The sequence below is a fragment of the Diadema antillarum genome, unplaced genomic scaffold, assembly GCF_040938485.1.
Source record: "Diadema antillarum isolate AM-2024a unplaced genomic scaffold, OU_Dant_1.0 seq00000454_RagTag, whole genome shotgun sequence".
In the NCBI taxonomy this organism is placed as follows: domain Eukaryota; kingdom Metazoa; phylum Echinodermata; class Echinoidea; order Diadematoida; family Diadematidae; genus Diadema; species Diadema antillarum.
Window position 1 is genome coordinate 1909728 of NW_027271426.1, and position 21998 is coordinate 1931725.

The following is a 21998-nucleotide window of genomic DNA, read 5'->3' on the forward strand; positions in this document are numbered from 1 at the left end:
CACATACATACATTATACACAGAAATGCAAATAGTAAAAGCTACAAGCTTAGTAAGGAAGAACAATAACATAAGAGTACACCATCTGCTGTTATATGGAAGAAATCATTTTACTCTTAATATAAGCCCGCGAGATGGAACAAAAATCGGATAATATTTCCGACATGTCAGACTTGAGTCCCCGTATAATAAGCTCCGATATTCTTTCGTCTAGCTCTCAAAGTCGCATTGAAAAAGGCTCCAACTTTTTGTCGACTTTGTATGCATTTTGGTTAATTGAGGATAATAATACGGGAATAAAATACCGACCGCAGAATCTGAACATTGTTGTTTACCTCGACAACCCATTATCTCTTGGGAGAATCGCAACCTTGGGATTTTTTCCCATTTTTTTTTTTTAACCTGACATCTCAGAGTTGACCGTGAATATTTGGTTCTTCGGAAAAGGAGGATTAGAATTTCATCACATCCTTCAGTAAGTCATCGGAAACTAGGAAACACCAATTATGGATTGGTTCTCATGACAACACGAAGTCGCAGTACGTTCCATCCAGTTTGGTGACCGCCTTATTTGTTTTAATATTGTGGGGAGCGTGAGTGATTGTGAGTGTGTGTGTGTGTGTGCACGTTTTGCTTGTCTGTGTGTGTATATAGTAATGTGTGTGTGTTTTTGTGTGTGTGCGTGTGTGTGCTCATATCAGAAGGCGTTAATATTTCTGCCTGTCTGTCTGTTTGTGAAACACCGTATACATCTAGAGAAGAAGTCATCTGAACCTTGAATCATAAAAATACATTTTCACTACATCACAATCAGCTTTCTAATTCGTGTGTGATTTCTCGTTACTGGATGGGAAGAGCGTGACGTGAGGGGTTACCCCAGGTGAGACAGACATTATGGAGAAATTATTCAATGCATTCACGATCAGCTATAACGCTAACGATTTAATCGCATTTTCAGCGTGTTGCGCCGAGGACATGAGGCTCAACCAAGCTATTGTTTTCGATCGGCCCATCCTGACGGCGGCCGAAAATGGACCGACGCGCGAGCGCGCCTAATAACAGTTGATTCTCCTCAATATATCTAATTAGAATTGTTTGTGATCTTTTACCGGGAGGTTTCCTCATCAGCCAGACGTGTTGGCCGGAGTATCGGGTAAAACGTGACTCCGTCCCCACCGCGGTATTTTGAGCAGTTTTGTTTCTCCGTCACCTAGCTATTTTTCACTGACGACTTCGCCGCCGGTCTTTTGTTGTATGAATTTCACGTCTCTCTGGCGTCAGTGAGCCCCTGTGTTCGTTTCGGGGATCAGTCGCGTTTATTTGTGTAGGCTTTGCGATGGCTTACCAGTCTCTTCTTTATCATATTATGTTCCTGTATTCATTTTTGCTCTTCGAGGATATCCCATAGGGCGGGAACGAAGCGTCGTCGTCTGCAGGCACGCATCCTGGCCCCGGCGGCGCGATATGTTACGGTGACCCACGCGTAGACTTTGGTGTCGTTAGAGGCGCTCGCCACGTTTTCGGCGCCACATTTGTTAGGGTCTTGATCAGTCCAAATCAGTCCTCTACCGCAGAGAGAATAAGGTTGGATGAGGCGGCACGCTTTCAAGTTCATGAAATGAAAAAAAAAAAAATAGGGAAAGAGAGAAAGAACCTTAGCCTGAAAGGGAAGAAGGGTAGAAAATTGGAACACGGTACCCCGTGGTCGGCCGGGGTCGAGCTCGAGTGAAGGTTAGAGGCGCAAATGTTATTTGTGACGAGGAAAGTCGAGATCGCGTTGACAGACGTCAAATTAAGACGCGGATGACAGCAAGTCACAGGCCAAAGAGGACCGCAGGAAGACGTCCCCTCCCCCTTTTCACCTACATACACCTTTACAGGTCCCCTCCCCCTTCCCTTCCCGAGTACCTCACCCCCTCCCCCCCCACCCATGGGACGAACCCGTGAGACGGCATGAAAAACAAGAAGTTATGATAGAAAAAGAAAGGAAAACAATCATGCGTATTTGTTCATTGGACATTTCGTTTTGAAGAACACGACAGGAGGATGTAAATATTTCGTGCCTCTTGATGACAGGGGTATGGACCTATGGTGGCTTTGAAGAGACGTGTTACAGGAAAAAAAAAAATCAAGACAAAGCTAAGTAAAAGGTCTATATTCTCTCAGAGTAATAACAAAGAAGTATACTATGCCGTAGCCAGAAAACTCCTAGTCTTCGTGGTTATGCAAATGGACACAGGTGAATTGCAGCACAATACAGCTCTTGTTCTTTTGAATAACTTTCAGTAATCACACATATTTAGAAAGAATTACTCACTTTTCTTGATTGTAATGAGGGTCGAGGAATACAAAGTGAGGGAAAGTCGATTGTATCTTCATACAACTCTTTGCCAAACTCAATTTTATCGGACCATATAGCAACATTTTGCAAAACAAAAAAGTCACATTTTTCTTCATATAACTATTACAAGTCTAGACCGTGCAATGTCCTTTATCAGGGAACCAGTCAAGGAAGGCGCATGTTTTCATGGACGCCTTTTTCGTCAATTTTAACTTTTATTATGTAACTCATTCTGTGTTATACAGAGATCTTTACATGTATGCAGTCATCATCATCATAAAAAAAGTAGCAAATATCAAATCCAATGACCTGAACAATGATTTGGAGGCAGATTTCATAGCTGGAATGTAATGAATGAAATTGATCAGTGTTCCCCCATATCTTTTTATTCGTTTAAGATATTACAGAATACCCCCCCCCCCAAAAAAAAAAAAAAGAATACTCGTCGGCAAATCATCTGAAGGATTATAATTTGCAAGAAAGCATCCCAAGAGAGTAAGCGAGAAGGAAAAGGGAGGGGTAGGCCCCTATATTCAGGGATCTAAAATGAGAGAGATCAAGAAAGAGAGGGGAGAGAAAGAAAAATGCTGAAGCTATGTCGGCATCAAAAGAACTCCGTTTACAAATCAGCTCCCTTTTTCGGGTTAGAGTTGATGCGAGTGGTATGCCGTCACGGTTAATGTGAGTTGTCTAGATGACTTTCTTCTTTTTTTTTCGTAGTATACATTCCTTGCCAAAACTTTGATTAGGGGTCTGTTGGTCGGCAAACTTGGTTAGAGTCGTCTGCATAAAGTTGGCTAGGTACAGCCAATATTTATTGCTTTCATCAAGAAGAAAAAAGGAAGAAATTTTGAGATTGTAATGTTGTGTGTAATGTTCTATGATAAAGGAGAGTGGAAGACTGTAAATTTCCCGCAGTGAAAGGCGGAATCTGGGTCGAGTTGCATCGGTCGAGCTACCGAACCCCTTGTTTCAGAACCATCCAAATGCTGTATTCTCGAAAGTGGACAGACCAGTCAGTTTCAATACATTTTTATCTTCTTTTTCTTTTTCTTCTTCTTCTTCTTCTTCTTTTTCTTCTTCTCATTATTATTGCTATTATTGTCATTATCATTTCTTATTAATTGTTTTTATCATTATTGTTATTATTTTCATAATTGTTGGGGAGTGGAGGGGAAGATGGAGGGTTGATTTTTAACTTTATGCAGTGTAATAACGGCAAACAATCTTGCTGACGAAATTTGATTGTATTCGTTTCTAGTTAGAAATTTAAAGTGTTTGTATTGATGGTGATTGTTTTTCTATCGGCAACAGTTATATCACCTTAGTTATTGACATCATCAAAACACACAACAAACAAACAGACAAACAAACAGAAAAAAAAATGGGGCTGGAACATTTTAGCCATGTAGTAGCAAACTGACAAACATACATAGGGGCCTACATGTGCACACCATCGTCACATGCAAATAGACACCTCTTCAAACATGTCATCGAGAAAGAGGTCTTCAACCATTCGAACAAGGAGAATCCGTAGGATTTAAGCACGGAATAGAAACGAAAAGGAAAACACAAATAAAAGAGCTAAACAAATCACTCGATTTTAAAGAATGAAACATTATGTATAATTATCATTATGCATAAGAAGCACGCCAGCCCATCAATTTTCAATTGTTTGTGATGATTTACACAATTATGACAATGGGTAGATCATGATATTTTCATTAGGCATTCATTTATTTGTTATTCATTTATTTATTTATTTATTTATTTATTTATTTATTTATTTATTTATTTATTTATTTATTTATTTATTCATTCATTTATTCATTCATTCATTCATTCATTCATTCATTCATTCATTCATTCATTCATTCATTCATTCATTCATTCCGTCTTCTGCAGTCCAGTCCCATTCAGAGCCACAAAGGGACCCCTGCGTGAACATTACAAAGTGGGCACTATCAAAGTTAAAGGACAAGTTCACCTTCATAAACATAAGGATTGAGAAAATGCAACAATATTAGTAGAACACATCAGTGAAAGTTTGAGGAAAATTGCACAATCGATGCAAAAGTTATGAATTTTTTAAATTTTTGTGTTGGAACCGCTGGATGAGGAGACTGCTACAGCTTGTGAGTCATATGCGTACAACAGTATAAAGAAAATGTAAAAGAAAATTCAACAGATTTTCACTTTTTTGGCATAATAAAAGTGCACTTGACTTGCCTCTTTCTAAAGGCAGAGGGAATAATATTACCCATAACATTTGTCGGTAACGAGTCAGGGGAATGTGTACTTTTTCAAAAGATGGAATTTTGTGAAATTCTCTTTATATTTTCCTTATATTGTTGTACGCATGTGACATCTAAGTTATTCATACACTGCAGTAGTCTTCTCATCCAGCGGGTACTGCGCAAAAACTTCAAAAATTCATAACTTTTGAACGGATTGTCTGATTTTCCTCAAACTTTCAATGATGTGTTCTACTAATATTGCTACATTCTCTCAATCCTTATGTTTATGAAGGTGAACTTGTCCTTTAATGACCTTTATTTGCCCCATGCTGTTAAAATAGGCATTTATGAATTATTTTCATTTGATGTTTTATGAAAGAAACGAAATACATGACGTGATTGAAATTAAGTAGAACCTCGCTGAATAGATTAGATTGAATTGAAATGAAATGATATTATTCGGCTCTGGAAATAGGAAGGTTGTCATATTTCCATATTATGTCAGTCATGATCATACTCGTGAAGAAGGGAAAGGAATGGGGGTGGGGCCGTGACTGATCCATCACCCCGTGACCGAAGTCAACCCAGACTGAACTTGCTAGCAGATAATTCCAATCTATTTTGCCCCTAAAACAATTACTTCCCGTCCCGAGCTCACCAGATGTTATCGCAGGCTGCGCTGGCGATGTGTATAATGAACCCGACAATTACACGCGCCTTAGTCCCACACGTAATAAACGCCGTGATCCGGAAGATTTCTCTTGTTCCAATTTGCACGATGCGCTCGCGGGACTCCGGATCGTCACATCGCGGCGATCTTAATTGTAAAACCATCTCGACATGCCCCCCTTGGGGACTGAGGAAAAACTGCTACATGCAGTAACGCCGAGCATCCCAGACTAATATGATTAAAGTCATGACTGTCATTACAGGCGCTCTAATAGGTTGACGATTCAAGGATAATTGCACTGTTAGCATAGGCGCTTCGGGGTTCCATTGTAGTACTCTAAATAGGGATGAGCTTTTATACAGAGATCGGATGAATCTTTAACGCTACAATTTCACATCAAGAGATGTAGGCCCCTATGAATTTTCCAAGAGTTCGTCACTTTCATTTCTTCCTCTGCTGTAAGGCCATGGAATAGAGTTGGTAAGAAAAGAAATTGTATTTTGAGAAACTAACTTAGTTGTTGTTGTTGTTTTATTGGGTAAGATGTGCAAAATTGGCTTGAATAGTTATATCAAAAATAACAGCAGACAAAACTTAAGAACAAATTATTTAAATATTTTCTAGAGCTGCATCCCAGTATAAATTTTGGTTGTAGAACTAAATGCCATTTGTTTGTTCTCCTTTTTTTATTATTAAAGATTACAGAAATAGAAATATCAAAATATTTTTCTTCTTAGTGATAGCGGTAGGGTACTTAACCTAAACGACTTGATTATCAATAATACGTCACATATTACTATCAAATTCTATATCATTATTGATACATTGAGTCAATAAGTCAATAAAATCTTATTGAAAATCTTATACAAAGGCTATCCAAGTCGGTTTTCTAATATATTAATCCAGGTCCGTTTTTCTAATAGTCCTGTCAATGAGTATTCTCATAATCAGACTTCAAGACATGGAATCCATGCAGTTTACATGCACCTGTTGTTATCCTTCATGAGAAAGTTTTGGTCACGCTTTTTGGTCGTGAAGAACGACTATTCTTTTGAGGTTTCGCATAAAGTTCGATTTTGATAGCAAACTGTCAATTCAGACTCTATCATCCATGTTGGTTGAAATAGGCGTGGCCAATTCTGTACCCATCGCATGAGCCAGTTTAATCAAGTTTTCAAGTTTATGGAAATGTTTCCTTGATCAGAGGACGCAGGGACAAGCTTCAGTCAATTTAGTTTGTGGAAATCCATGGTATCGCAAAAAAAGCTCCTACAACAAATTTTATATAATAGATTTCTCATTTTCATATTGAAAACCCAAATGATGATGATATTTTCAACCTAAAAGTCTCTTGGTGACGATACAGACAGGCAATATACAGGTCGCAACACAGTGTATAGTACGGTTGGGTCTCCGCCAAAGTGTCGGCTTAGCTTGCAGTGCAACCCGTGGGGTAACGGCGTAATATATAGGTCACGTTGTCAAGCGGACCTGTTTACTAACACTAAATTATTGAATATCTTCAATATCCGTATATTTGTAACAAGGGTTGCTCCTAAAAATATGGCCGAGGCTAATTGCCTGATTGCACGAACAACTGTAAAACGCTCTCAAAATTAGCTCATTTCAAGCGCTGTTATCGAGCGGATCGTAATAACTGTTACGTGGATATCCTGGGTAACTTGTTATGAATATCTCCTAGGATGAATAGTACTATCCATAGATTTGATTGCATCAGCAGTGAACCAGCTCATTTTAGAATATTTTAAAGTTTATGATCGTATACTGTTGATTACCAGATGGTTCATAGCACGTGTTTTGAACTAGTCACTGCAACCAAGTGTTCTAAGAGTGATTTCGTTTCGCATCACCATTTCCACAAAAGCTTTTTGCATCAACATTAAGTTATAAAATTTTGCATAGTGTGATCTTGATTTGTTTGTTGTTGTCGTTTTCCTTGAATGCCGATCGTTGCTTCTCTGGTAAATGTTCTGTGCAATTTTGTACGTGAATTTCGGGCCTTTGCTGTATAATCGTATTGATATCATCGTCAATGAAACGCCTTTCCTTAAAGAAAAAATAAAAGAAAAAAAAAGCCCACACAAACAAACCGCGACGATTTACGCTAGTTGGACTGAATTCCATGGTTTTACTGATATTGCTGTGGTTGAGCTTGAAGTCAAAAGGTGCGTTTTAGAGTTGCGCTGAGCATGATATAGACTTGAAAACTCCTTGTTTAAGGTCCATTGCCGCCTCACCTAACGACCGGAAGGCCGAACCCACTCCAAGCGGACGGATGCGGCGCCAAGCGATGCGAAGGAGCCGGTGGAATCTCTCAGCGTCCGAGAGATGCTCCAGTTAAGCGAAGGAGCCATGGAGGAGGAAGAACCCACGGAGCAAGACAACAATAACACGGAGCTGTCACGAAAGCTGGAAGGACGGACAGAGAGACGTTTTTTGTGTCATTTCATTTTCTTTTGGCTTTCTTGCTTTTTTTTCGAAAATGGAGGGATTCAACGGGATGAAAACACAGTAAACAAAATCTAATGGTAAACATATCGACTATACTAGTAGTTATACCAGCGAAGAGGATCTATTGACATTGTCACTGTGAGGCATCCACCCGGTGTCCACCGGACCGGTGTTGGCTGGCCGCATCTTCGACGTCCCGAGACACGCTATAAGCAAGCTGTGGAAAGTGATATGTGCACACATGAGGACTTTGGGAGGAAGGTCTATATATTCTGGTATCTAGATTTCATCTAAAGGTCCTCTGCAGCAGGAAAAGAACGCACATTCATTTTCTACGTGTTCGCAATGTTTTTTTTTCTCTTAATGTAGGCCTAATTATATATTATACATGATCATGATGATGAAGATGTATGCTTCAAATTCAATTTTATAGCACCGGAATAAATGACGAAATTCTTAAATCCCTATGTTTCCTCGCGGTTTTCTAATCCAAAAATCCTCTTGGTATATCATGACACTATAAGCAGATAAGTTATATATGGCATTGTCAGTGTTTGTCGTTTAAAGATACAGTGTTATGCCCCAAAAAAAAAAAAGCAAATCAAAACATTGGAGCCACCTTATCATTGCTTCTATAATAGCGTGCTGTTCATATTGAGGTTATATAATGAAAAAAAAAAATATTGAAAAAAAAGACCCGCGATTCATCCAGGGTGACACTTACAAAAACATTTAAGGTGACCATAATACCTTCGTATACTCACTATACCGTTTTTACAGCTATCATAATAGAGACCTGTAATCTTGTCTCACAATAATAAGCGTACATAATCTTCTTCTCTCTCCAAGTCGAATAGAACAAAAACGAACAGCAAGAAATCCCAAAGTTAATGAAGACCCTTAACAATGACAATGATTATAATAAATGTTGAAGATCATGATGATGTTATATAGGAGAATCTGATGAAGGTGGTACACTCTTAGAAAAAAAGGTTCTTTCGAGCACCATTAAATGGTTCTCAGCACTGTCACAATAGCGACACCCTTTTAGGTGCTCGTGAGAACCTTTTTTAAATGGTGCTTGTCGGCACCTTTTGCAAAAGGTGCCCATTAGAACCTTTTTCCCGATGAAATGGTGCTCGTGAGTACCATTTAAAAGGTGCCCATGGGCACCTTTTTGACTAAAGATGGGCACCTTTTTGACTCTTTTCAAAAGGTGCTCATGGGAACCATTTCATTGGAAAAGGTTCTAATGGGCACCAATGTTAAAAGGTGCTGACAGGCACCATTTAAAAAAGGTTCTCACAGGCTCCAAAAAAGGTGTCGCTATTGTGACAGTGCTGAGAACCATTTAATGGTGCTCAAAAGAACCTTTTTCTTTTTTCTTAGAATGTAGTATGTGAATTGATGTCTGTGTATTTTTGGTGTGTTTCACATGCAGTGCTGGTAAGGTGCTTCACTGGCACCATTCTTAAAGGTACATTACCTATCTGCATTAAAAATGTGCATCACAAACTCATTTGAAATGAAATGAATTCATCTGAATTTCATCTCATCAGTCAAACATACGTTCAAAACATGTATACACGTATTAGCAATACATTAGCATGTCATACATTATCATTGACACTGGAAAAAAAAAAGAGCAAGGATAACACACCCATGCACACGCAGTGATACAAGCATGAATACATGTACATGACATTCACCAACATTTTTTTCATGAAACATTACTCAATAACTGAAAACCATTGAAATTTGCTCTTTCACAAATTCGCAGAAATGTATTTATTCACTTTAACTTTTACAGTCTAAAGGTGAGGTTTGTATTTTTCATGTTATAATCTGTCAAATATTCTTAACAAAATATTTTCATTTGTTCACTAATTTTTTTTTTTCACAATATTTGTCATTTGTGTACCGAGCAGTTCTTGAAACACCATCACACATCTCTGTACAGATGATATGAAATAGCAAGAGGTGCATCAGGCTTTTGAAATACATAACAAAATTTCTAATTCTCTGTGAAACAATTCCTGCATGGATGAGATACAGTAATTGTGTCAGTCTTAAGATAGGCAGAAGTCAAGTACATTACTTAAGTAGTATGAGGAACTTTCTCCACATAGTTGCTAGTTTTTTCGGTGTTGTTGTTGTTTTTTTTCTTTTGAAGCATATTTGTCCTAAAAGCAACTACAAAGGGCAGGAAAACAATTCCATTAAACAGGACCTTTGGTATTGTCACAGAAAACATACATTATATTGCTGGTATGATACTTGGGATAGGATAAGCTTTACACTTCTTCACATTCATAACGTCGAGTACTTGAATTAACTTATCTTTGTTTGTATACGAGTGACCTTTTTTTTTTGTCGTTGTTCTGCAATTTGAAAGCACCATAGACACATCTATACAACTGCAAATACAAGAAGAGTATCAATTCAGGTTAATCATGACTTCTGACAATTTACAGCATGTCCTACGAAAACACACACACACTCACACACACAAAGAAAAGAACACATTGTTTTATAATGTGAAGGATAATACGAATCCCAAGGGGAAAAGAGCTAGGATACCACACCCACACAGTTTCACAAGCATGAATGAACAAAATTCCTCAACCATGATCTAAAATATATAACATTGGGAATCAATAAAAATTTACACTTTTTTTTTAAAGCAGAGCAACAAATTCATTAGAGCACTATACAATGCAGGCCTAAAGCTGAGGTTTCAATTTGCTGTCCTATAACCGTCCTATGACAATATTATGTTGTTAGCATTTGTCATTTTGTTCACCAAATTTGCCAAGTCTTTTAAACACCACCACCATGTACATGTACACTTTGTATTTCTGCAAAAGCAATATAAACTGGTGACAAGAGGTGGATCAGTACTTTGAAATAAATTACATAATCTTCAATTCTCTACGCAATGCGTAATTCCTGCGTGGGTATAAATGCAATAATTTTTACCAGTCTAGGTGCAAACTTTAAAAGTGTGCAGAAATCGACCACACAATGACAGGAGAAGTACATGTATAAAGAGCATTTTCCGTTGTGCTTTTAAAGTTTAGAACTACGAATGACTCCACTTCTCAGATTGGCATCTGGTCTGATCTCATTACGTCTACCCCCCCCCCCCCCCCCCCCATACAGTTGATTCAAAGCTGTTAAATGCAAATTATAGTGAAACATTATCACTGGTACATTGTAAGTTGCAAATACTGTATTGGGATCATAACAAAACATATGTGACCCTCCATCACACAAACCAACAAAAAGTCGCCTGACATGAATATTTGGTTGACGGCAGATTCTGAAAGAGCAGCTATAAAATACACTATATAAGTCAATGCAAACGGACTTACCTACCCTATCTACATATTTCTCAAAGGTTTTCTCTGGCAGCATCAGTGTTTTTTCTTTGACTCAGCTCATTCTTGGCTAGCGTAGGTTTCTGGTCGATGCTGTCAACGGGCTATCGGGCTATAAAATTGTCATTCTGATCGATGTATTCTTTTGGTCACCCAGCTCATTCTTGACTAGCCCAGGGTTCTGTTTGATGCTGTCAACGAGCTATCACGGGCTGTCATTCTGATCGATGTATTGTCTTAGCCACACAGCTCATTCTCGACTTGCCCAGGGTTCTGGCTGATGCTGTAAATGGGCTATCCCAGGCTCTTATTCTGATCGATGACGATTGTGGCCGCCCAGCTCATTCTTGGCTAGTGTTAAGCCTACGGTTCTGGCCGATGTTGTCAACGGTCTGTCACGGGCTGCCTCTCTGATCAATGTAGAGTCTACCTTTTTCCCTAATTCCGCACCAGCGACCCAAACATGTACGTTCTGCTTCATCGTCCCGGCCGGAGTTACTTGTTCCCTGGTTTCTGTGCATGTCGGTGTGTCCACTTCCCTGACATGTGAATTGAAAGATACAATAGACCTACACCGCGTTAATAAAACAAAGTCATTGCTATAATTCGATAAACAGAACACGGCATTACATAACGTGACTCCTTACTTAGAACAAGCCTGAAAACATACTGAAGAGATTTTGACCTAACAGTTTACATAGGCCTACTGGCTGGGCTGTAGACAGACCTCTATTGGCTCTCTAACGTTAACACTGACAGTTATAACTTATAGAACAAATTTCCTTATTGCATGTACCGGTATAGACCTTACCCCGAAGCGCTCCTTGTACACAGTTATCTTCGCGTTCGGGCTGTGTTTCGGAGTTAGTAGCAGTTAGACTCTATTTTCGATAGGCATTTTATAAACGTTACATGCAGGCCTAGCTAAGTAAGTTAGCCCGGCCCAGTCGCTGTAAAAACGTGACAGCCATGGCCATGCTCCGGCCCCGCACGGCTTCTGTTTGGGCTAGCCCATGGCATGGGTCATTGCTATGCTAAATTTCTAATTGTAAAGTGTTAGGCCTAACATGCATGTTATCGTTAGATCTGGATCTACTGTACCTGGTAGTAAACATTACACAAGATAGCAGCTTCGATCAAATTAACATTAGGATCTAGCTAACCGTTAGGTTAATCACTGACTGAAAACGAAAACTGAGTGATGAATCTAACTTGATTTTGTACCAACGAGATAAATCACATTAAAACTAAAAATCTTACCTTATATTCTCCTAAATTGTGATGACTGCCATGGCGAAAATGGAATTGACAGTGACACGTTTCCAGTCCACTTTGACAAAATTAATGTCTAACGTTACCGGATGCCGTTCGTTATATGGGTGTGATACTGGTGATGCATAGAGACCTACAGTGTGTGTAAAGTGTGTACTTAATTAGCCGTCTGCTGTGCTGCTACATGCGCATATGCATGGTATTGCATTGGCACTCTCCTGCCGCTGTGGTGGTAGGTTTGCATAGGCGCAGGCAGGCAGCACAGGGCTACATATAGCCGCGGCGCCTGCCGCGGCGGTTCCTACAGTGCAGTACTTGTACAACCTGTATGTGTACGTTTACGCGTACGCATATCTGATCGAGCGCTAAAATTGGATGGTGGCAGCTGTCAGTTGGCACGCAGCCAAGAGAAGTCATTAGTCTACGATAAAAACAATATGTACCTTTTGTTATCACAGCAGTAGAAACATATACAATATTTTTGTACCAATACCACAGTTTTGGTGATTCTTACATCTGGCATTCGAATATACAGCAAGGGGAAAAATGAAAGTGGACCTAAAGATATTGTATGACCTGCAAGAGTACCACAAATAACACTCGGGGACTGGGTCGCATACTAACAAATGGTGACGAACGGAACCATTTCGATTGGGAACCATTTAAAGGTGCTCATCGGAACCATTTTGCGAGAACCATCTGATGAGAACCATTTTGGAGCCGACGAGAACCATTTGAGAACCTTTTTTTCTTAGAGTGTAGTTGCGTTAAACATGTTGAAGACGCGGGTGATAATATTGTTGAGAAGATAGGGGATAGAGCATATTTCAAATTTATTTCTTTTTACCTTTCTGTTATGTGCATCGATGACTGCTGCTCCAACCATTTTCCATGCAGATTAATTATTATAAATTACACAAGCAATTCATGGTTTGGTATCCATATCAAGGCGTAATGCACTATATATGAAAAACACACCATCTTCATCGCTTTTTCATCACCCCCATGAATACACATGGAGCTAGAGGTGGTATGAGATTACAGACTTGAAAGCTACAAAGGAAACTCACTAGATTTGTTATTCTTTTTTTCTTATACAGTATTATTTATACAATTCTTAAATATGAAGTTTTTCGCTAAAATCATTAAGGTTTTAGACACTTCCTTATAATTTCCTGTAGATCCTCATCATCATTTTCTGTGTCACTACAACGCCACTCTGCCCTCTTGCAAAGCTGCCGTGTGCAAGAGATGATGAACGTAACGACGGTTTCTATGACAACATCCGCAATGAAAGAGGATGATCACGGGCATGATGGATGAGGGGACAGCGACACACTGACACTGGTGCTCGTCATGGTCATGGAGCTATTCGATGGGCGGGGCTGCCACTTCGGTACTGGTGGTTTACCCGGTGACAATCCTAACGACGAAGGATGATAATGGTGATGTGGTGGTAACAGTGGTTTTGCTGGTGCTTAATGTGAGGATGATGATGATTCTGTGATCATGTTGGTGAATGCTAGGATTTGAGGATGGTGAATTACTTGGGGGATGTCGCAATGATTGTTTTCTTTAAAAAAGAAAGATATAATTTATACTAATATCGACATTTTAAACTGGTCAGAGAAATTTTGAAAGGAGGACACAGCTGCGCACACGATAACACATAATTCAATATCCAAACGGAGGAATCCAATTGGGAAATATTGCCGGATGTATTTTGGTGTATGGATATTTTAGTGACGGTGAAGCAAGTGTATATGTATGTTTGAAATGAAAATGCTCAAAGACCATCTACATTATTTGGATGCCAACTGATGAACAAACAAAAGAAAACGAAACTGACACTCAGAGGTTAAGACGAGATCAATGACAGAATGAATTCCCAAATTTAAAGCGAAATGAGGAAAGTCTATAGCTTGTATAGAGAAATAGGGTTGTTTGTTTGTTTTTGTTGTTGTTTTATCAGCTATGTTGCTTCACAGAACTTATGTACGACATTAATTTGGTATACCGCTAGAATACAAGTAAATTCAATTTAATTGGTCTCCCCTTCAATCTTTCTGCCATTCTTTCTGTTTTATTCTGATGTATAGATAAACAGAATGAGTGTGACCGATTACAGCTAGCGCGATATTTCGGAGAATGCAAGCGCCTCGTTTATGATGTAAGAAAAAAGAGTACACGGGATTTCAAATTTACATCTTATGTGGCAATCACATGGAAAATAGAAGAAGAAGAAGGAAGAGATAAACCCGTTGTAAAACCCTGTGCAATGGATCTGTATAAGGAAAACTATCTAAGCCGCCAAAAGCGACATCGTTTTCGTCCTGAAGTCTCGTATATGTTTTTTGTTTCATTATTTTGTTCTTTTTCGCACAGTTCCTTTTCTTGTTATCAGCAAATCAAATCTCGCTGGGTTTCCCTCCCTCCGGAAAACACATCATTCGCGACGCGATGAGAAATCGGAAGTTTAATTGTTCCACCTGGATGACGTCATTGCAGAAATTAACCACAGCTCCCCCTCGAAAGAACATGATAAGGAACATGATTTGTAATCAGGAGCAGACGATGCTCTCTGCCCGCCTTGCTGCTCTAGTTTCCGTTCCGTCAATCAATTTTACTTCCCCGAGACTGCCGCGTAAAAGCTTATTCCTGGCGATATCATCCCCTCTTGTTGTTGTTTTGTGTGAGGACTTTTCTTGGTGGTTACATGCAATGGAATTTGAAATAATTCAAACAGTAAATGACATGAATAAATTGGAGCAGAGAGAATTAAAGACGGGAGTATTATATAGGTGAGCTCGCCGGGAGTCATTCGTCAGAGTGGAACTCTACGCGATTTAACAGCAGCTGCGTGATTGCACGAAGATGGAGCGGGCAGCCAAGTCAAAGCTAGGCGGGACTGCCCCGCCTATATACGAAAGCGTGAGGACTCAGCTTGTCACCTCACCTGAAGAGTGTACGGGCTGGCAGTTCGATTTTCAATAGTTATAACGCTTTCTTGCTTTAACAAGGCCTGCTCTCTCGCACCTGCCGCTCGGCTGCTGAGCTTCGTATATAGAGAGGGCTGAGTAACGCCGGATGCGTCGGGCATGGCCGGGTGGGAAGAGGGGGGACCGGGAGAGAGTACATCAGGTCTTGAGATTTCCCGCGAGTTTTGGGCGAGAAACTGGATCGGAAATGTGACGAAATCATCGCCCGAGGGCTGTGGAGAATATGACACGGGTTATCAAATATCTGTGAGGGCATCCAAGGGTCTAGAATCTTCCTCTGTCTGCTATATTCATGTGTTGTTGTTGTGTTTTGTCTTAAATCTTCAAATCTTTCAGGATTACTGACGATGTGACAGTCTGACATGCTTTCGTGACATCGTTTCATGTATGTTCTCGACTGAACATTTGAACATAATACTATTTTTGTTATCATTCGGTCTAGGCGATATGTTCATGTCATTACGTTCCAATAGTGCCCGAATATAGATCAGTCAAAATTATACAAACTTATTAACGATTCTATAGGTTCGAGTTGTTCTGTTTTCTTGCCGACTTTCACTATTCTAGTAGGCCCTAAAATGTTCCCTTACCCTCCCCTCCTGCGCATCTTCATTCAGAGCTGTCTATATCTATCTATCTGTACATATCTATCTATCTATCTATCTATCTATCTATCTATCTATCTATCTATCTATTTTTCTATCTATCTATCTATCTATCTATCTATCTATCTATCTATCTATCTATCTATCTATTTTTCTATCTATCTTTCTATCTATCTGTCTATCTTTCTATCTATCTCTATTTATTTATTCATCTTATATCTATCTATCTATCTATCTATCTATCTATCTATCTATCTATCTATCTATCTATCTATCAATGTATCTGTCTGTCTGCCTATCTTTTTATATACATCCATAATTATTCATACATGTGCATACATGCATGCATGCATACATAATTATACATACAAACACACACACATGCACGTTGAACTCTCCAGCCACCTCACTGTATACACAGGAATCTCCTTCCCGTAAGGATTAGATGTAATATGAAGGATTATGAAGGGAATAAACACGGAGCGAGGAAATAAAGATGAAATCATATCAACAAAATAGGCCTAAACGACATCAAAAGGCTCTTGAGCAAGACAATCGCACTGGCATGGTGAAGCGATAGTAATACACACGCACACACAGACACACACAGACACACACACACACAGAGTTTCAGTTTTTGGTTTTCTGTTCTGTGTGTTTATTACAGATAATGACTTACTATCATTACACACCCCCGTCATTGTATATTGTACAATAAATGCTGTATTCTTCGCATGTATGTCCTACGTGTATTATCCTGTGCACGATTATCTGTGCACAAATTATACTTTTATTTCCTTCAAGATTTAATTTGCCTGTCGCTTTTTATGCTCATTTATTTGTCAATGTCATGTGGATTGATAATACATATATCTCCTCTTCAACACAAATAGTTACTGGACAAAAAAGTATATTTATGATTCTTATCAATAATTATCATAATGTAAAAAAACAAGTACATGGACATCTCCGCGATTTCAGATTTGAAAGAAAGTGGGGTGATCATGTTACTCGGTACTCTCGATTATAATGAACTATGATTCAATTTGAAATTCTTCGTGATTACTCTAAAGTTTCTGGAGGTTCTGATTAATGTCATCTTGTATACCCTCTTCCCTCCCCCTCTCCTCCTTTCTTTTTCTTCTTTTTGTCGCCGAGTCTCTCTGTCTCCCTTGCCTCCTTCCATTTTATATTCTGTTATCTTTGTTTTTTTCTCTTTTCTTTTTATAATTATTCATGACATACACACAGACACAGTAACACACACACACGCACACACACATACACACTTTCTCACATATACATACACACAGACACATTGTGGCACATTGATAGTTTGTCGGAATGCAACCTCGTGATGCGATACATACATGACGGCATGGATGATTGGTGTGCACTCTACTGGGTCTAATGCTTAAGTACATTGAACCCACGTGAACGTGCTGCCCCATGCAGAAAGCGAGAAGAGGAGATATCGGGAAGGGTGAATTGGGGAGAGGTAGGTTGGGGGGGGGGGGGGGGGTAGCAGACATCCAGAACGTGACACGACAAATTGCATTATTGAAGTCATTCGGTTGATATCTAACGCGTTTATGAATCGGTTTTGGCTAATTTGTGTTGTCTGTTACACTTAGTTCATTGTCCCTCAAAAATTTGCCCGACATCTTCGAACTCTCAAATACGGTCGCAGTGCATGCCACGTGGATGATATTTCACAAACTTGAAAAAGATGGACAAGTTCATTCGTTTGTTGCGTCATGAAATTGTTGACATTTTGTCATACATGGCCAAACTTCAAATTGGTAATTAAGTCAAACAAGAGGTCGAGACATGACGTAATCAAGCGCGGAATCAGGATGCTTTAGGCAATACAACTATTATTTCCTTTTCCCGCTAAACATTCCCGTCATTCATTCATTCCCGCCGATCATCAATCTGTTGCTCTCATCAGAGATTAACCCGTTCTGTGCCAGGAACTTTGGACAGTGTGTCCAACACTATGGGGGATTACCGTCACGGTGCCAATTGTCGCTCAAAGTACACAAAGGGTTAAACTGGCTGAAGCATAAATGAATTTCGCTGTTGTCCCTCTCAAAACCAGTAAACATTCAGATTCTATCGACAATGCAATTTAGGCATAAACAGTTGGCATTGTCGTTGATAGAGTTACACTACAATAGGACGGCTTGACTTGTGAGTGACGGAATTTTCGTGCTTCGGTCAAGTCATCAATGAAACCGCAGGCTGCTGATGGGGTGGGGGAGGGGGGGGGGGGGTAATTGCCCGTCTCTGTAACGTATCCCGGGAATTTTAATCAAATTAACACCAATGAACGTGTATGACAGGAAGTGCAGTACGCGAGGAAATGGAATAACGGTACGACACGTCCTGACTGCAATTAAGGGTCACTTAGGTCACATATAATCTTGTATGAATTGCACTTGTCGGGGTCAATGACCTCTAATCGCTTACCACTCGTGTAAATGACCTCTCGACCTCTTTTTTTCTCTTTTTTTTTGTTACAGGTGCATAATTTTGCCATTTCTAGTGTAACCTTTCACCTCTACTTTCTTATGCAGGATTGCTAGAAAGATCAGCGTGAGACTACGACGAAGAAGTGGTGATGTATTGCACATTGCCGTCAGAAAAGGGTGAAAAAATCGTGGGATATACTTTCATCGCGATAGTGGGGAAAAGTGTAAGCTGGTGGATATTTCGTAATTATTTGTAACCTAATTATGGTCGTATAATCAATGGTACGCGATTCTGCGAGGATCTGCGAGCGTGACGAAGCAAGCTGGGTTAAACTTCACGTCGCGTTTATCTTTCAGGAGCGTGCGCATACAGTGGGCCCAGATAAAAACAGACGGTAATCTGCCGAGTGATCCTAATCCAAACGATGTTTTATTCAATTACAGCGGGAAACAAGCATGACATCAGTTTATCATATAGAGTCACTGGAGTAAGTCTAAATTGTGTACTTTGGATCCATACTCTCTATTTTGTTTCTTGCGAAAGGCAAAATCAAATCACAAGAACTCTGCAGCCTTAATTCTCTTGCGTTGTTTGACCATACTCCCTGCTAGCCTTTGGATATTTACTGTTTTTCAATAGCCATCACTCATTGTGAGTCTCGTTTTCGTTTTGCCTCCATTTCACTAAGTTGTTCACATCTTCTTTGGCTCTAATGCCGATACTCCCTTCTTCTCTCTCAAAAGTATGTCCCTTTGTCAGTTTGTTCACGCTGGAAAGTCCAGTACAACAGATAGAGTACTGCAGTGTAAGGAGAATTTTCATTGCATTGCTGAAGAAAAGGAACAGAATGAGAACCAAAAAAAAAAAAAAAAAAAAGATGATAAAAAACCCCAGCAAGATCTTGTCTGCAAGCTTTGTCACATGGATTTATATACATTACGTCTGCATAAATTCGTGCTACAAACGTAAAATTGATAAGTAAATGAATAAAAGCCTCTTTTTACCCATTTATGTGCTATCCTGCTCTGTAAGCCCGATTATTTCCTTCTTTCAGGCAGTCTGTGCCGAAAGTAATTCCGCAAATCAGAAGAATACACTTATTGCATTTTTCTATTTCAGATTAAAACCTTCTTCCTTTACTCAGTATCAAGCACGCAACATCGTAAGTCCGTTAAGGTAATAACTGGCAAATAATGATAATATTATTCCTAACGTGCAATGTGCGGAAAATTATGCCACGCAAGGCTCGTGGGAAGGACGGTCTGCGTCTTCGTAAATACGCACTGTGCACCTGCAACAATGTCGCGTGGATAACACAAGAGGGCGGCAGAGCTTTTATTTTCATCTCATTATTCTGATTGCCTCGGCAGCTCTTTACTGTCCACAGAACAGGTTTAGATCAATCCTTTGTTGTCGAAATACACGAGTAGTATGATAGTGTGTGTTGTGTGTACGCGTGATCGTTTCTTTCTCTCCCTCTCTCTCTCTCTTCCTCACTCTCCCCTTTCTCTACCACCTCTTTTTCTTTCTTACTCTTGAGTCACCAGGGCAGGCGGAGCGTTTTCAAAAGTGGGGGGGGGGGGGGGGGGGGGGGGGGCACTTCCAGGCTTCATGAGCTAACAGTAACAAGCAAAAAAAAAAAAAAAAAGGCGTTCAGCGCAACTTCTGGTGCCACTTCCGGGTTTCTTCAGCCGACAAGCAACAACAACAACAACAACAACAACAAAAAAAAAGGTCTTCAGTGCAAAAACATAACCTTACCATGCTCACACTTCAAGGTCTCTATTTTTTTCTAGTGCCACTTACAAAAAAAAAAGGGTGGCCCCAAAGTGGTGACACCTTATGTATTCCTTTGTATGGTGCAAAAAAAGTGTGGGGAGGGGGGGGGGGGGGGGCTCGGCCCCCCTCCCCCCTCAAGCATTTCTGGATATATAGTGCCATTCCACCCCATGAATGAGTTTGACTTCCATAATCAGAATATCCTCACACCAATGAGTAGAAGTTTCATCCGAATTGAACATGAAATTTATGCAAGTTTTCATGGAGCAGTATTATTGGTCCCAAAAACATTATGCTAGTGAGATGAAGTGTTGATATCAAATGTTCTATGACTTCTTACATATAAGTATAATAATTAAAAAACAAAAACAAAACCAGTTCTTTAGACTTTGTTTTTTAAATTAATTTTTTTTATTTTATTTTTTTGCGCCATGAGGTAGCAACTACATCCCATTCCCTCTATGAAGCTATTTCACCTTTGGCACATACAACGTAGAGGGCAAATAAAGAGTTAAAATTGTGTAAGTTTAATCACTTCACGACTGACTTTGATGAAACTTGCTGTTTGTATTTATGATAATAATGGTAAAACGAGAGACTGCTCCATACAGAGGTGTTTCCATGAGTACATAATAGGTATATAAATAATTATATTCTCTCTCTCCTTTTTTTTCTGGTATATAAACTGATGTACCATAGTGATATGCACAAAAAAAAATGTACAATATTGTATTTGTCTAATCTGGCAAATAGGCTGTGAAGTTAAGATATTTCACTGATGGAACAAAAATTACAATGCATACAATGTATGCCCAAAGAACATCAGTCACATGATTTTATTCAGCGGCAACACACACACACACACACATTTCAGAATATTCTTCAGTGGTCTTTCAGTGTCACAGACTAGGAAAAGAACAAAAAAGGATACAATCAAGAAAATTCGGATCAAGGCATATTATATATATTTAAATATATGCATTTATATGATTTACATTCAATCTACCAACTTATCTTTTCAATTGATATGCAGTCGAGTACACTTTAGCTTTTGGTTCATGTACTGAAGGAGAGGTACTCAGTGCCAAAACTTTTGGGACTGGGAAGAACTAAATCACATTCAATATTGCTTTCAGTCTTTCTCTCTCATTTAACAACTGGACTACAGCACACCATGAAAACCAGTGTCCACTCCATACAACATACAGGTTTGTACCTCTCACCAGAGAATGGTAAACAACAGCAATGTTGTGTATAGAATGACAGATGTATGGCTGCATAGAAAGATGTTTTCTTTGTTTGAAAAGAGCTTATTTTAGAAGCAAGTTTCTAGCACTGACTTCCAGTTCATATCCATGCAGTGAAATGATACACAGTTGAAAACCTGTGCACCCAAATGGCACTTCGTAAAAGGTGATGGTGCATGAGGTATCAAAGGAGTGCTTCTGGTATATCTTCAGCATGTCCAATGACAACTGCCGTAGAAAACCCTCCGGACGGTCTCTTGTTCTTATGTTGGAATACAAACTAAAGACACAATATGAGAAAAGGCAGGTAGGTGAAAAAAAAAAGCATGCATGTCATTATTGTGTAAATCTAGCGATTTGACTGAAAGACTGTTATGGATGGAGTGAGCGAAAAAAAAAAGAGAGGCAAAATCAAAGAAGAAGGGCATCGTCTTATGAGTGACCCTCCAGGAAAATGAGTTCAAGTTCTTCAAAGCCTGCCTTTACGGAACGATGCTGATGATGATGATGAGTGCATGCATC